Raw genomic sequence first — 12,901 nt, 5'->3', positions numbered from 1 at the left:
GGCGCCAGAAGCGGTTGTCTGGCACAGACCTGGCAGCCGCGGTGCCATCCCCCCGGGGCTTCACCCTCTCTGGCGGAGGCCTGGCCCCACCACCGATCACACACTCAGGTCTCGGTCCCGCACCCAATTCTGGATCGCGCACATCGATCCTCGGCAGAGCCGTCCGCCGAGGACTCTGCGGTTGGCGCACATCAGCTTTCCGGGCCACCCTGTCCAACGTCCCACCGGAGCGTTCAGGGCAACGGGGAGGAATGGCGGTTGACATCTGCGGCCGGATGTCACTCTTGCTTCACAGCTGGTCATCGAGGGACCGGTGTGGAGAGCCAGCCCGCCTGCCCGTTCACAGGGCCAAGCACCGTGGGATAGCGGGACCGGGCCCGCTTTGGCCACAGGCGCCAGCACTCAGGCACTCGTCTGCCAGTGCCACCGAGGAGGCTGACGCTCTGGATCCCGGGGGGCGGACCTTAGGTGGAGACCTCTGCTGTCCCCACAAGCCCTGACCGGGGCGGGTCGTGCCTTCCCCTCCACACTCGTCCACAGGCATCCACGCGCCTCTCTACCACCCCCCCCCCCCCCCCCCCACGCCCTGCTGTCCATCCTCCCGCCGGGTACTGCCCCCTGCGAATGCTGAAGGCAGCCTGTTGCCCCTTGTTCTCACACATGTCGCCTTCCAGAATGCGCTGCGGCGCGGGGGGGGGGGGCGGGGGGGGTTGGTGTGGGGGGGGCGGGGGGGGGGGTGGTGTGGGGGGGCGGGGGGAGGCCCGGGAGGGGCGGGACGTGGTGTCTGCTCGCCCGCCTACGTACACCGGGAGGGTGTGCCGGCTCACGCGTTCCTGGAACCCCAACCCCAGGGGCACGGTGTGGAGCTCCCGGACCTCCTAGCCCTCCGTGTCCCCCGCCCCTTGCCCGAGAGCGCCGGAGGTGTCCGCGTGCCCTCCCGGCCCCGGCGCCACCTGGTGCACCTGCAGAGGTTTGGGTCTCCGGATCCGCGGAGCGCCTTGCTTGCCGTCTGGGGTACGCACCCCGAAGACAGGAAGTGGGTCACGTTGGCCCTGAGGCCGACGAGCAGGGTTTCGCTGGCCTGCCGTCGCCAGCCAGCGGGGAAAGGGGGCCTGGATGGGGTGACTCCCGAGGACGATGTCCTTGTGGGCCGAGCGGACCCGGCGCGTGTGCACACCCTCTGTCAGAGTTGCTGGAGTGGGCGCCGTGATGGTACCGGGGGCGTGCGTGCGGGACGGGGGGGGGGTGTGTCTCCGTTTGGGGGAGCTGGCCGCGCGCCCGAGCCCGACCCACCCGAGTCAGGGTCACCCGGGTGACCCTCCCTTGACGTGGACCCAACCCCGACGTTCAGGGCGGCTCGCCTCTCTAGGAACCGGGTCCTTCCCTCTCCTTGCAGCTCATCTCTCTGTGTCCTTCGGGGTCTTGCGTGGCTCCTGCCTGTGCGTGTCTTTGGTTTGTGGTCAGAACGGAAGCCCTCGGCAGGGTGGGCAGGAGATGGTGGAGAATGGAGACGCTGGGTGTCCAGCCGGTCTGGAGGGCCAACTAAGTGTCTGTGAGCCTGCTCGGAAGTCCGGGCAGCCCAGAGTGTCCGGAATGACCGTTTGGACTTGAGGACGGCGAAGGGTGCCTGCAGGGGCGTCGCCGTGCGCGTGTGTCAGGTGAGACCGAGCTGGCACGGGCCCCTTCGGGAGGGGCGGTGGGCACCATTTCTCTTCCCTTGCCTTCCCTTCCCTACCCTTCCCTTCCCTAACCTTCCCTTCCCTTCCCTAACCTTCCCTTCCCTTCCCTACCCTTCCCTTCCCTTCCCTACCCTACCCTTCCCTTCCCTACCCTACCCTTCCCTTCCCTTCCCTTCCCTTCCCTTCCCTTCCCTTCCCTTTCCTTCCCTTCCCTTCCCTTCCCTTTCCTTTCCTTCCCTTCCCTACCCTTCCCTTCCCTTCCCTACCCTTCCCTTCCCTACCCTTCCTTTCCCTTCCCTTCCCTTCCCTTCCCTTTCCTACCCTACCCTACCCTTCCTTTCCCTTCCCTTCCCTTCCCTTTCCTACCCTACCCTACCCTTCCTTTCCCTTCCCTTCCCTTCCCTTCCCTTCCCTTCCCTTCCCTTCCCTTCCCTTTCCTTCCCTTCCCTTCCCTTTCCTTCCCTTTCCTTCCCTTCCCTTCCCTACCCTTCCTTTCCCTTCCCTTCCCTTCCCTTCCCTTCCCTTTCCTACCCTACCCTACCCTTCCCTTCCCTTCCCTTCCCTTCCCTACCCTACCCTACCCTTCCTTTCTTTTCCCTTCCCTTCCCTTCCCTTCCCTACCCTACCCTTCCCTTCCCTACCCTACCCTTCCCTTCCCTTCCCTTTCCTTCCCTTCCCTTCCCTTTCCTTCCCTTCCCTTCCCTTCCCTACCCTTCCTTTCCCTTCCCTTCCCTTCCCTTCCCTTCCCTTCCCTTCCCTACCCTACCCTTCCCTTCCCTTCCCTTTCCTTCCCTTCCCTTCCCTTCCCTTCCCTAACCTTCCCTTCCCTTCCCTTCCCTTTCCTTCCCTTCCCTTCCCTACCCTTCCCTTCCCTTCCCTACCCTTCCCTTCCCTACCCTTCCTTTCCCTTCCCTTCCCTTCCCTTCCCTTCCCTTCCCTTTCCTACCCTACCCTACCCTTCCCTTCCCTACCCTTCCTTTTCCTTCCCTTCCCTTCCCTTCCCTTCCCTTCCCTTCCCTTCCCTTCCCTAACCTTCCCTTCCCTAACCTTCCCTTCCCTAACCTTCCCTTCCCTTCCCTTCCCTTCCCTTCCCTTCCCTTCCCTTCCCTTCCCTACCCTTCCCTTCCCTACCCTTCCCTTCCCTTCCCTTCCCTTCCCTTCCCTTCCCTTCCCTTCCCTTCCCTACCCTTCCCTTCCCTTCCCTTCCCTTCCCTTCCCTTCCCTTCCCTTCCCTTCCCTTCCCTTCCCTACCCTTCCCTTCCCTTCCCTACCCTTCCCTACCCTTCCCTTCCCTTCTTCCCTTCCCAACCTTTCCTGCGACCCCCCGCAGCTGTAGCACCCTTCGTGTAGGCCCCGGAGGCGAGCGAGCATGCGTGCGTGTGCCCCTGCCCGGACCCAGCGATCGGACCTCGTCCCACCACGCGGGGTGCCCAGCTGGCTCCACGATCGCTGTCCCTTGGCGGGACGCTTGGCTCCACGTTCCAACAACAGAGCGCCTGCAGCGTGGGTTCTCTGTCCCCTCCCGCCAGCATCAGCCCTCCTCCACTCCTGAGTCTCCCACGTGCACAGGGTTTGTGTCCACCGGGGTGTGATTCGCCAGGGTTCCTCGAACTGACGCGTGGGAAGGGACCGCCAGGGCCCTTCCGAGGGGGAGGATGCGTGGTTGGGCACGGTAGGTTGTGGCGAGGGGGCTGGGGGTGCGGGGAGGGGGCGCGGCGCTGCTGTGCACAGCTGGGACCCAATACATCCACCCGCTGGCCTAGGAAGAATGAGGCGCTGGGCCTCTGGGGCCGGACGTTTGGGAGAAGAAGCGGGTCCTGTTTGCAGGGCAGAAAGTGAAAGTGTTCCCCGAGGGTTGAAGTTGGATCAGTCCCGTGCCTTGGGTGCGGGTGGTTGTCAGGAGTCCCTTTCTGCCCTTGGGCACCCAGCCTGGGGTCAAAGCACACATCCATCATTGACCTGTAGAGGCACTTGCTGTGGAGTGGGTGGGCCTTCTCTCCACGAGGAAAAGGATGACCTCCAGCTGTGATCTCCCTTTTTCTCCGCGGGGGGCGGGGGGGGGGGGAGCGAAAGGGGGCGGAGGGTTTAGGCCATGCGTGTGAGAGTGTGTGTGCTCGCGTGTGCGCGTGTGGGTTTTGGCGATGGAGTTTCAGGGTGTTTGCCGCCGAGTGTGTGTTTGCCAGCGTGTTCGTGGTGTGTTTGTGTGTGAGTGTGTGTGTGTGTGTGTGTGTGTGTGTGTGTGTGATTATGCGTGCGTGCGCGGGCGCGCACCTGGTTCTTCTGCCGTCTAATGTGAGGCGGGCTGGGGCGGTCAGGGCACCCTCGCTATGCCACAGGTCAGGTGTTCACCATAGGAGAGGACGGGAGCCGGTTGACAGGAAAGAAGACCGTTGGTTGGCCTCGTCCGGCCGTGCCAGGAGAGGCGCGGGTCCCGGAGCGCGTGGGCACAGCGGGGTGTCGCCCACAGCGCTGGCCTTGGCTCCCGTGGGAGCTGTCCAGGGACGGAGCCTGGGGCAGGCACGAGGCCGCTTTGGCGACTGTGGTGCGGCTCCAGGCTGCAGTCCACGCCTGAATCGCGGGGGCGCCCCGTGGGTGACGGGCCAGGCCCGCGGGACGCGTCCGTCGTCGATCCGCGGGAGGTGGACGCCAGTGTCGACCCCCAGCCCCCGGCCCGTGCCAGCCGGCCGCCTCACGCCTTCGTGTCGGCCGGCCGCTAGAGGCCTCCCGCTGGGGGCTGACCTGGCGGGGAGTCCTGACGGACGATGCTCCCGGGGAGCATGGGCCCCGTCGGGGTCGGGCTCCGACCGGCCAGGTGGGGTGGGCTCGGCTCGGGCTCTGGGTCCACGACCAGTGTGTCTCCTGAGGTCTGCTGCGGACCTGCAGGGGTCCCGACGACGGAGCCCCGGAGAGGTTCAGGGCCACCGCGGGGAGCCTCGATGCGCCTCGCCCTGGCCTTCGGGTCCCCAGAGCCGAGAGCCGAGAGCCGGCTAAGTGCAGCAGCCAGAGGGGACGAGGCTGCGCTTGCCCCACGGAGCGTCCGACGCGGGGAGGGGCCCGCGCAGAGTGGCGGAGCCGTGGGCGCCGCCATGTTGGAGCCCGGGTGGACTGGGCCCGGTCTTTTTTTCTTCCGCAAAGGGCGGGGGGAGAGGCCCTGGGGGGAAGGGCGCGTGGGCATACGTGGTGCAACACTGCCATCAAGCGGAACTCGTTCGCTTTCCCGCGAGCCCCGCGCCGTGGCTTCCCTGCGAGCGAAGTGGGGAGTCCCAGGCGGCAGAGAACGGGGTCCTCCCTCCACCCCCCCGACTGCCCCGAGGTGCCGAGCTCCCGCAGGCGGGCGACCCGGGAGGCTCCAGAGACGGGTAGCGGGACAGAGCGCCAGGTCCCGCTGCCCTGTGGGTCGGGCACGGGCAGCCACGGCTCTGGACGCTGGTGGCCGCCATGTCTGGGCGGGACTGGAGGGGAAGAGGCCGCCCCGAAAGGGCCAGGAGCACCAAGCGAACGAACGGGCCAGGAGAAGCCACCGGGCCAGGGGCGCTGGGACTCTGGCCTGGGAGAGCATTGGGCCGCGTGACCCTGGCCCTAGCAGCAGGGTCCCTGTGTGGCCCGGCCTGGGGTGGGGCGGAGAGGAGCCTGGAAACCGTGCCTTAGACCTGCAGGGGCAGTTGGAGGGGTGCTGCCACTCGGTGGGGGGCAGAGTCGGGACCCTGCTGTCCCTGTGTTCCATTCTGAGGATCAGGTGTGGGGCCCGGCCACCCATTGTCCAGGGGCTTTGAGTCGTTCTCGGCGTGCCTGGGGTTGGGGGGGGGGGGCGGTTGTCGGGAGATGTGGAGGTGGCTCCCTGGCGCAGCAGAGTCCAGAAGGGACGTGCCCACCCTGGGGTGAGTGAAAGTGAAAGTGAAAGTGAAAGTGAAAGTGAAAGACCGCCGCCGCCGCCGCCACCGCCACAGCCGTGGCAACCGCCGCCACCAACACCAGCGCCTCCTTCTCCTTCTCCTCCAACCCCCTCCCCCCTCCCCTCTCCCCTGCCCTCAATAGCAGATCTGGGCGCCAGAAGCGGTTGTCTGGCACAGACCTGGCAGCCGCGGTGCCATCCCCCCGGGGCTTCACCCTCTCTGGCGGAGGCCTGGCCCCACCACCGATCACACACTCAGGTCTCGGTCCCGCACCCAATTCTGGATCGCGCACTCGATCCTCGGCAGAGCCGTCCGCCGAGGACTCTGCGGTTGGCGCACATCAGCTTTCCGGGCCACCCTGTCCAACGTCCCACCGGAGCGTTCAGGGCAACGGGGAGGAATGGCGGTTGACATCTGCGGCCGGATGTCACTCTTGCTTCACAGCTGGTCATCGAGGGACCGGTGTGGGCCAAGCACCGTGGGATAGCGGGACCGGGCCCGCTTTGGCCACAGGCGCCAGCACTCAGGCACTCGTCTGCCAGTGCCACCGAGGAGGCTGACGCTCTGGATCCCGGGGGGCGGACCTTAGGTGGAGACCTCTGCTGTCCCCACAAGCCCTGACCGGGGCGGGTCGTGCCTTCCCCTCCACACTCGTCCACAGGCATCCACGCGCCTCTCTACCACCCCCCCCCCCCACGCCCTGCTGTCCATCCTCCCGCCGGGTACTGCCCCCTGCGAATGCTGAAGGCAGCCTGTTGCCCCTTGTTCTCACACATGTCGCCTTCCAGAATGCGCTGCGGCGCGGGGGGGGGGGCGGGGGGGTTGGTGTGGGGGGGCGGGGGGAGGCCCGGGAGGGGCGGGACGTGGTGTCTGCTCGCCCGCCTACGTACACCGGGAGGGTGTGCCGGCTCACGCGTTCCTGGAACCCCAACCCCAGGGGCACGGTGTGGAGCTCCCGGACCTCCTAGCCCTCCGTGTCCCCCGCCCCTTGCCCGAGAGCGCCGGAGGTGTCCGCGTGCCCTCCCGGCCCCGGCGCCACCTGGTGCACCTGCAGAGGTTTGGGTCTCCGGATCCGCGGAGCGCCTTGCTTGCCGTCTGGGGTACGCACCCCGAAGACAGGAAGTGGGTCACGTTGGCCCTGAGGCCGACGAGCAGGGTTTCGCTGGCCTGCCGTCGCCAGCCAGCGGGGAAAGGGGGCCTGGATGGGGTGACTCCCGAGGACGATGTCCTTGTGGGCCGAGCGGACCCGGCGCGTGTGCACACCCTCTGTCAGAGTTGCTGGAGTGGGCGCCGTGATGGTACCCGGGGGCGTGCGTGCGGGACGGGGGGGGGTGTGTGTCTCCGTTTGGGGGAGCTGGCCGCGCGCCCGAGCCCGACCCACCCGAGTCAGGGTCACCCGGGTGACCCTCCCTTGACGTGGACCCAACCCCGACGTTCAGGGCGGCTCGCCTCTCTAGGAACCGGGTCCTTCCCTCTCCTTGCAGCTCATCTCTCTGTGTCCTTTGGGGTCTTGCGTGGCTCCTGCCTGTGCGTGTCTTTGGTTTGTGGTCAGAACGGAAGCCCTCGGCAGGGTGGGCAGGAGATGGTGGAGAATGGAGACGCTGGGTGTCCAGCCGGTCTGGAGGGCCAACTAAGTGTCTGTGAGCCTGCTCGGAAGTCCGGGCAGCCCAGAGTGTCCGGAATGACCGTTTGGACTTGAGGACGGCGAAGGGTGCCTGCAGGGGCGTCGCCGTGCGCGTGTGTCAGGTGAGACCGAGCTGGCACGGGCCCCTTCGGGAGGGGCGGTGGGCACCATTTCTCTTCCCTTGCCTTCCCTTCCCTACCCTTCCCTTCCCTAACCTTCCCTTCCCTTCCCTACCCTTCCCTTCCCTTCCCTACCCTACCCTTCCCTTCCCTACCCTACCCTACCCTTCCCTTCCCTTCCCTTCCCTTCCCTTCCCTTCCCTTTCCTTCCCTTCCCTTCCCTTTCCTTCCCTTCCCTTCCCTACCCTTCCCTTCCCTTCCCTACCCTTCCCTTCCCTACCCTTCCTTTCCCTTCCCTTCCCTTCCCTTCCCTTCCCTTCCCTTCCCTTCCCTTTCCTACCCTACCCTACCCTTCCTTTCCCTTCCCTTCCCTTCCCTTCCCTTTCCTACCCTACCCTACCCTTCCCTTCCCTACCCTTCCTTTTCCTTCCCTTCCCTTCCCTTCCCTTCCCTTCCCTTCCCTTCCCTAAGCTTCCCTTCCCTAACCTTCCCTTCCCTACCCTTCCCTTCCCTTCCCTACCCTTCCCTTCCCTTCCCTTCCCTTCCCTACCCTTCCCTTCCCTTCCCTTCCCTTCCCTTCCCTTCCCTTCCCTTCCCTTCCCTACCCTTCCCTTCCCTACCCTTCCTTTTCCTTCCCTTCCCTTCCCTTCCCTGCCCTGCCCTGCCCTGCCCTGCCCTGCCCTACCCTACCCTTCCCTTCCCTTCCCTTCCCTTCCCTTCCCTTCCCTTCCCTTCCCTACCCTTCCCTTCCCTTCCCTACCCTTCCCTACCCTTCCCTTCCCTTCTTCCCTTCCCAACCTTTCCTGCGACCCCCCGCAGCTGTAGCACCCTTCGTGTAGGCCCCGGAGGCGAGCGAGCATGCGTGCGTGTGCCCCTGCCCGGACCCAGCGATCGGACCTCGTCCCACCACGCGGGGTGCCCAGCTGGCTCCACGATCGCTGTCCCTTGGCGGGACGCTTGGCTCCACGTTCCAACAACAGAGCGCCTGCAGCGTGGGTTCTCTGTCCCCTCCCGCCAGCATCAGCCCTCCTCCACTCCTGAGTCTCCCACGTGCACAGGGTTTGTGTCCACCGGGGTGTGATTCGCCAGGGTTCCTCGAACTGACGCGTGGGAAGGGACCGCCAGGGCCCTTCCGAGGGGGAGGATGCGTGGTTGGGCACGGTAGGTTGTGGCGAGGGGGCTGGGGGTGCGGGGAGGGGGCGCGGCGCTGCTGTGCACAGCTGGGACCCAATACATCCACCCGCTGGCCTAGGAAGAATGAGGCGCTGGGCCTCTGGGGCCGGACGTTTGGGAGAAGAAGCGGGTCCTGTTTGCAGGGCAGAAAGTGAAAGTGTTCCCCGAGGGTTGAAGTTGGATCAGTCCCGTGCCTTGGGTGCGGGTGGTTGTCAGGAGTCCCTTTCTGCCCTTGGGCACCCAGCCTGGGGTCAAAGCACACATCCATCATTGACCTGTAGAGGCACTTGCTGTGGAGTGGGTGGGCCTTCTCTCCACGAGGAAAAGGATGACCTCCAGCTGTGATCTCCCTTTTTCTCCGCGGGGGGCGGGGGGGGGGGGGAGCGAAAGGGGGCGGAGGGTTTAGGCCATGCGTGTGAGAGTGTGTGTGCTCGCGTGTGCGCGTGTGGGTTTTGGCGATGGAGTTTCAGGGTGTTTGCCGCCGAGTGTGTGTTTGCCAGCGTGTTCGTGGTGTGTTTGTGTGTGAGTGTGTGTGTGTGTGTGTGTGTGTGTGTGATTATGCGTGCGTGCGCGGGCGCGCACCTGGTTCTTCTGCCGTCTAATGTGAGGCGGGCTGGGGCGGTCAGGGCACCCTCGCTATGCCACAGGTCAGGTGTTCACCATAGGAGAGGACGGGAGCCGGTTGACAGGAAAGAAGACCGTTGGTTGGCCTCGTCCGGCCGTGCCAGGAGAGGCGCGGGTCCCGGAGCGCGTGGGCACAGCTGGGTGTCGCCCACGCGCTGGCCTTGGCTCCCGTGGGAGCTGTCCAGGGACGGAGCCTGGGGCAGGCACGAGGCCGCTTTGGCGACTGTGGTGCGGCTCCAGGCTGCAGTCCACGCCTGAATCGCGGGGGCGCCCCGTGGGTGACGGGCCAGGCCCGCGGGACGCGTCCGTCGTCGATCCGCGGGAGGTGGACGCCAGTGTCGACCCCCAGCCCCCGGCCCGTGCCAGCCGGCCGCCTCACGCCTTCGTGTCGGCCGGCCGCTAGAGGCCTCCCGCTGGGGGCTGACCTGGCGGGGAGTCCTGACGGACGATGCTCCCGGGGAGCATGGGCCCCGTCGGGGTCGGGCTCCGACCGGCCAGGTGGGGTGGGCTCGGCTCGGGCTCTGGGTCCACGACCAGTGTGTCTCCTGAGGTCTGCTGCGGACCTGCAGGGGTCCCGACGACGGAGCCCCGGAGAGGTTCAGGCACACCGCGGGGAGCCTCGATGCGCCTCGCCCTGGCCTTCGGGTCCCCAGAGCCGAGAGCCGAGAGCCGGCTAAGTGCAGCAGCCAGAGGGGACGAGGCTGCGCTTGCCCCACGGAGCGTCCGACGCGGGGAGGGGCCCGCGCAGAGTGGCGGAGCCGTGGGCGCCGCCATGTTGGAGCCCGGGTGGACTGGGCCCGGTCTTTTTTTCTTCCGCAAAGGGCGGGGGGAGAGGCCCTGGGGGGAAGGGCGCGTGGGCATACGTGGTGCAACACTGCCATCAAGCGGAACTCGTTCGCTTTCCCGCGAGCCCCGCGCCGTGGCTTCCCTGCGAGCGAAGTGGGGAGCGAGCGAAGTGGGGAGTCCCAGGCGGCAGAGAACGGGGTCCTCCCTCCACCCCCCCGACTGCCCCGAGGTGCCGAGCTCCCGCAGGCGGGCGACCCGGGAGGCTCCAGAGACGGGTAGCGGGACAGAGCGCCAGGTCCCGCTGCCCTGTGGGTCGGGCACGGGCAGCCACGGCTCTGGACGCTGGTGGCCGCCATGTCTGGGCGGGACTGGAGGGGAAGAGGCCGCCCCGAAAGGGCCAGGAGCACCAAGCGAACGAACGGGCCAGGAGAAGCCACCGGGCCAGGGGCGCTGGGACTCTGGCCTGGGAGAGCATTGGGCCGCGTGACCCTGGCCCTAGCAGCAGGGTCCCTGTGTGGCCCGGCCTGGGGTGGGGGTGGGGGGGGTGGGTGGCGGAGAGGAGCCTGGAAACCGTGCCTTAGACCTGCAGGGGCAGTTGGAGGGGTGCTGCCACTCGGTGGGGGGCAGAGTCGGGACCCTGCTGTCCCTGTGTTCCATTCTGAGGATCAGGTGTGGGGCCCGGCCACCCATTGTCCAGGGGCTTTGAGTCGTTCTCGGCGTGCCTGGGGTTGGGGGGGGGCGGTTGTCGGGAGACGTGGAGGTGGCTCCCTGGCGCAGCAGAGTCCAGAAGGGACGTGCCCACCCTGGGGTGAGTGAAAGTGAAAGTGAAAGTGAAAGTGAAAGTGAAAGGCCGCCGCCGCCGCTGCCGCCACCCGCCACAGCCGTGGCAACCGCCGCCACCAACACCAGCGCCTCCTTCTCCTTCTCCTCCAACCCCCTCCCCCCTCCCCTCTCCCCTGCCCTCAATAGCAGATCTGGGCGCCAGAAGCGGTTGTCTGGCACACACCTGGCAGCCGCGGTGCCATCCCCCCGGGGCTTCACCCTCTCTGGCGGAGGCCTGGCCCCACCACCGATCACACACTCAGGTCTCGGTCCCGCACCCAATTCTGGATCGCGCACTCGATCCTCGGCAGAGCCGTCCGCCGAGGACTCTGCGGTTGGCGCACATCAGCTTTCCGGGCCACCCTGTCCAACGTCCCACGGGAGCGTTCAGGGCAACGGGGAGGAATGGCGGTTGACATCTGCGGCCGGATGTCACTCTTGCTTCACAGCTGGTCATCGAGGGACCGGTGTGGAGAGCCAGCCCGCCTGCCCGTTCACAGGGCCAAGCACCGTGGGATAGCGGGACCGGGCCCGCTTTGGCCACAGGCGCCAGCACTCAGGCACTCGTCTGCCAGTGCCACCGAGGGGGCGGACCTTAGGTGGAGACCTCTGCTGTCCCCACAAGCCCTGACCGGGGCGGGTCGTGCCTTCCCCTCCACACTCGTCCACAGGCATCCACGCGCCTCTCTACCACCCCCCCCCTCCCCACGCCCTGCTGTCCATCCTCCCGCCGGGTACTGCCCCCTGCGAATGCTGAAGGCAGCCTGTTGCCCCTTGTTCTCACACATGTCGCCTTCCAGAATGCGCTGCGGCGCGGGGGGGGGGGGGGCGGGGGGGTGGTGTGGGGGGGGCGGGGGGAGGCCCGGGAGGGGCGGGACGTGGTGTCTGCTCGCCCGCCTACGTACACCGGGAGGGTGTGCCGGCTCACGCGTTCCTGGAACCCCAACCCCAGGGGCACGGTGTGGAGCTCCCGGACCTCCTAGCCCTCCGTGTCCCCCGCCCCTTGCCCGAGAGCGCCGGAGGTGTCCGCGTGCCCTCCGGGCCCCGGCGCCACCTGGTGCACCTGCAGAGGTTTGGGTCTCCGGATCCGCGGAGCGCCTTGCTTGCCGTCTGGGGTACGCACCCCGAAGACAGGAAGTGGGTCACGTTGGCCCTGAGGCCGACGAGCAGGGTTTCGCTGGCCTGCCGTCGCCAGCCAGCGGGGAAAGGGGGCCTGGATGGGGTGACTCCCGAGGACGATGTCCTTGTGGGCCGAGCGGACCCGGCGCGTGTGCACACCCTCTGTCAGAGTTGCTGGAGTGGGCGCCGTGATGGTACCGGGGGCGTGCGTGCGGGACGGGGGGGGGGGGGGGATGTGGAGGGACGGTGGGGGGTGTGTCTCCGTTTGGGGGAGCTGGCCGCGCGCCCGAGCCCGACCCACCCGAGTCAGGGTCACCCGGGTGACCCTCCCTTGACGTGGACCCAACCCCGACGTTCAGGGCGGCTCGCCTCTCTAGGAACCGGGTCCTTCCCTCTCCTTGCAGCTCATCTCTCTGTGTCCTTTGGGGTCTTGCGTGGCTCCTGCCTGTGCGTGTCTTTGGTTTGTGGTCAGAACGGAAGCCCTCGGCAGGGTGGGCAGGAGATGGTGGAGAATGGAGACGCTGCGTGTCCAGCCGGTCTGGAGGGCCAACTAAGTGTCTGTGAGCCTGCTCGGAAGTCCGGGCAGCCCAGAGTGTCCGGAATGACCGTTTGGACTTGAGGACGGCGAAGGGTGCCTGCAGGGGCGTCGCCGTGCGCGTGTGTCAGGTGAGACCGAGCTGGCACGGGCCTCTTCGGGAGGGGCGGTGGGCACCATTTCTCTTCCCTTGCCTTCCCTTCCCTACCCTTCCCTTCCCTACCCTTCCCTTCCCTTCCCTAACCTTCCCTTCCCTTCCCTACCCTTCCCTTCCCTTCACTACCCTACCCTTCCCTTCCCTACCCTACCCTTCCCTACCCTACCCTTCCCTTCCCTTCCTTTCCCTTTCCTTCCCTTCCCTTTCCTTCCCTTCCCTTCCCTACCCTTCCCTTCCCTTCCCTACCCTTCCCTTCCCTACCCTTCCTTTCCCTTCCCTTCCCTTCCCTTCCCTTTCCTACCCTACCCTACCCTTCCTTTCCCTTCCCTTCCCTTCCCTTCCCTTTCCTACCCTACCCTACCCTTCCCTT

This window comes from Panthera pardus, unplaced genomic scaffold (genome assembly GCF_024362965.1).
Source record: "Panthera pardus isolate Hobbes unplaced genomic scaffold, ASM2436296v1 HiC_scaffold_27, whole genome shotgun sequence".
NCBI classification, from domain to species: domain Eukaryota; kingdom Metazoa; phylum Chordata; class Mammalia; order Carnivora; family Felidae; genus Panthera; species Panthera pardus.
The sequence above is the reverse complement of the archived record's forward strand: the minus strand, read 5'-3'. Positions refer to the sequence as shown.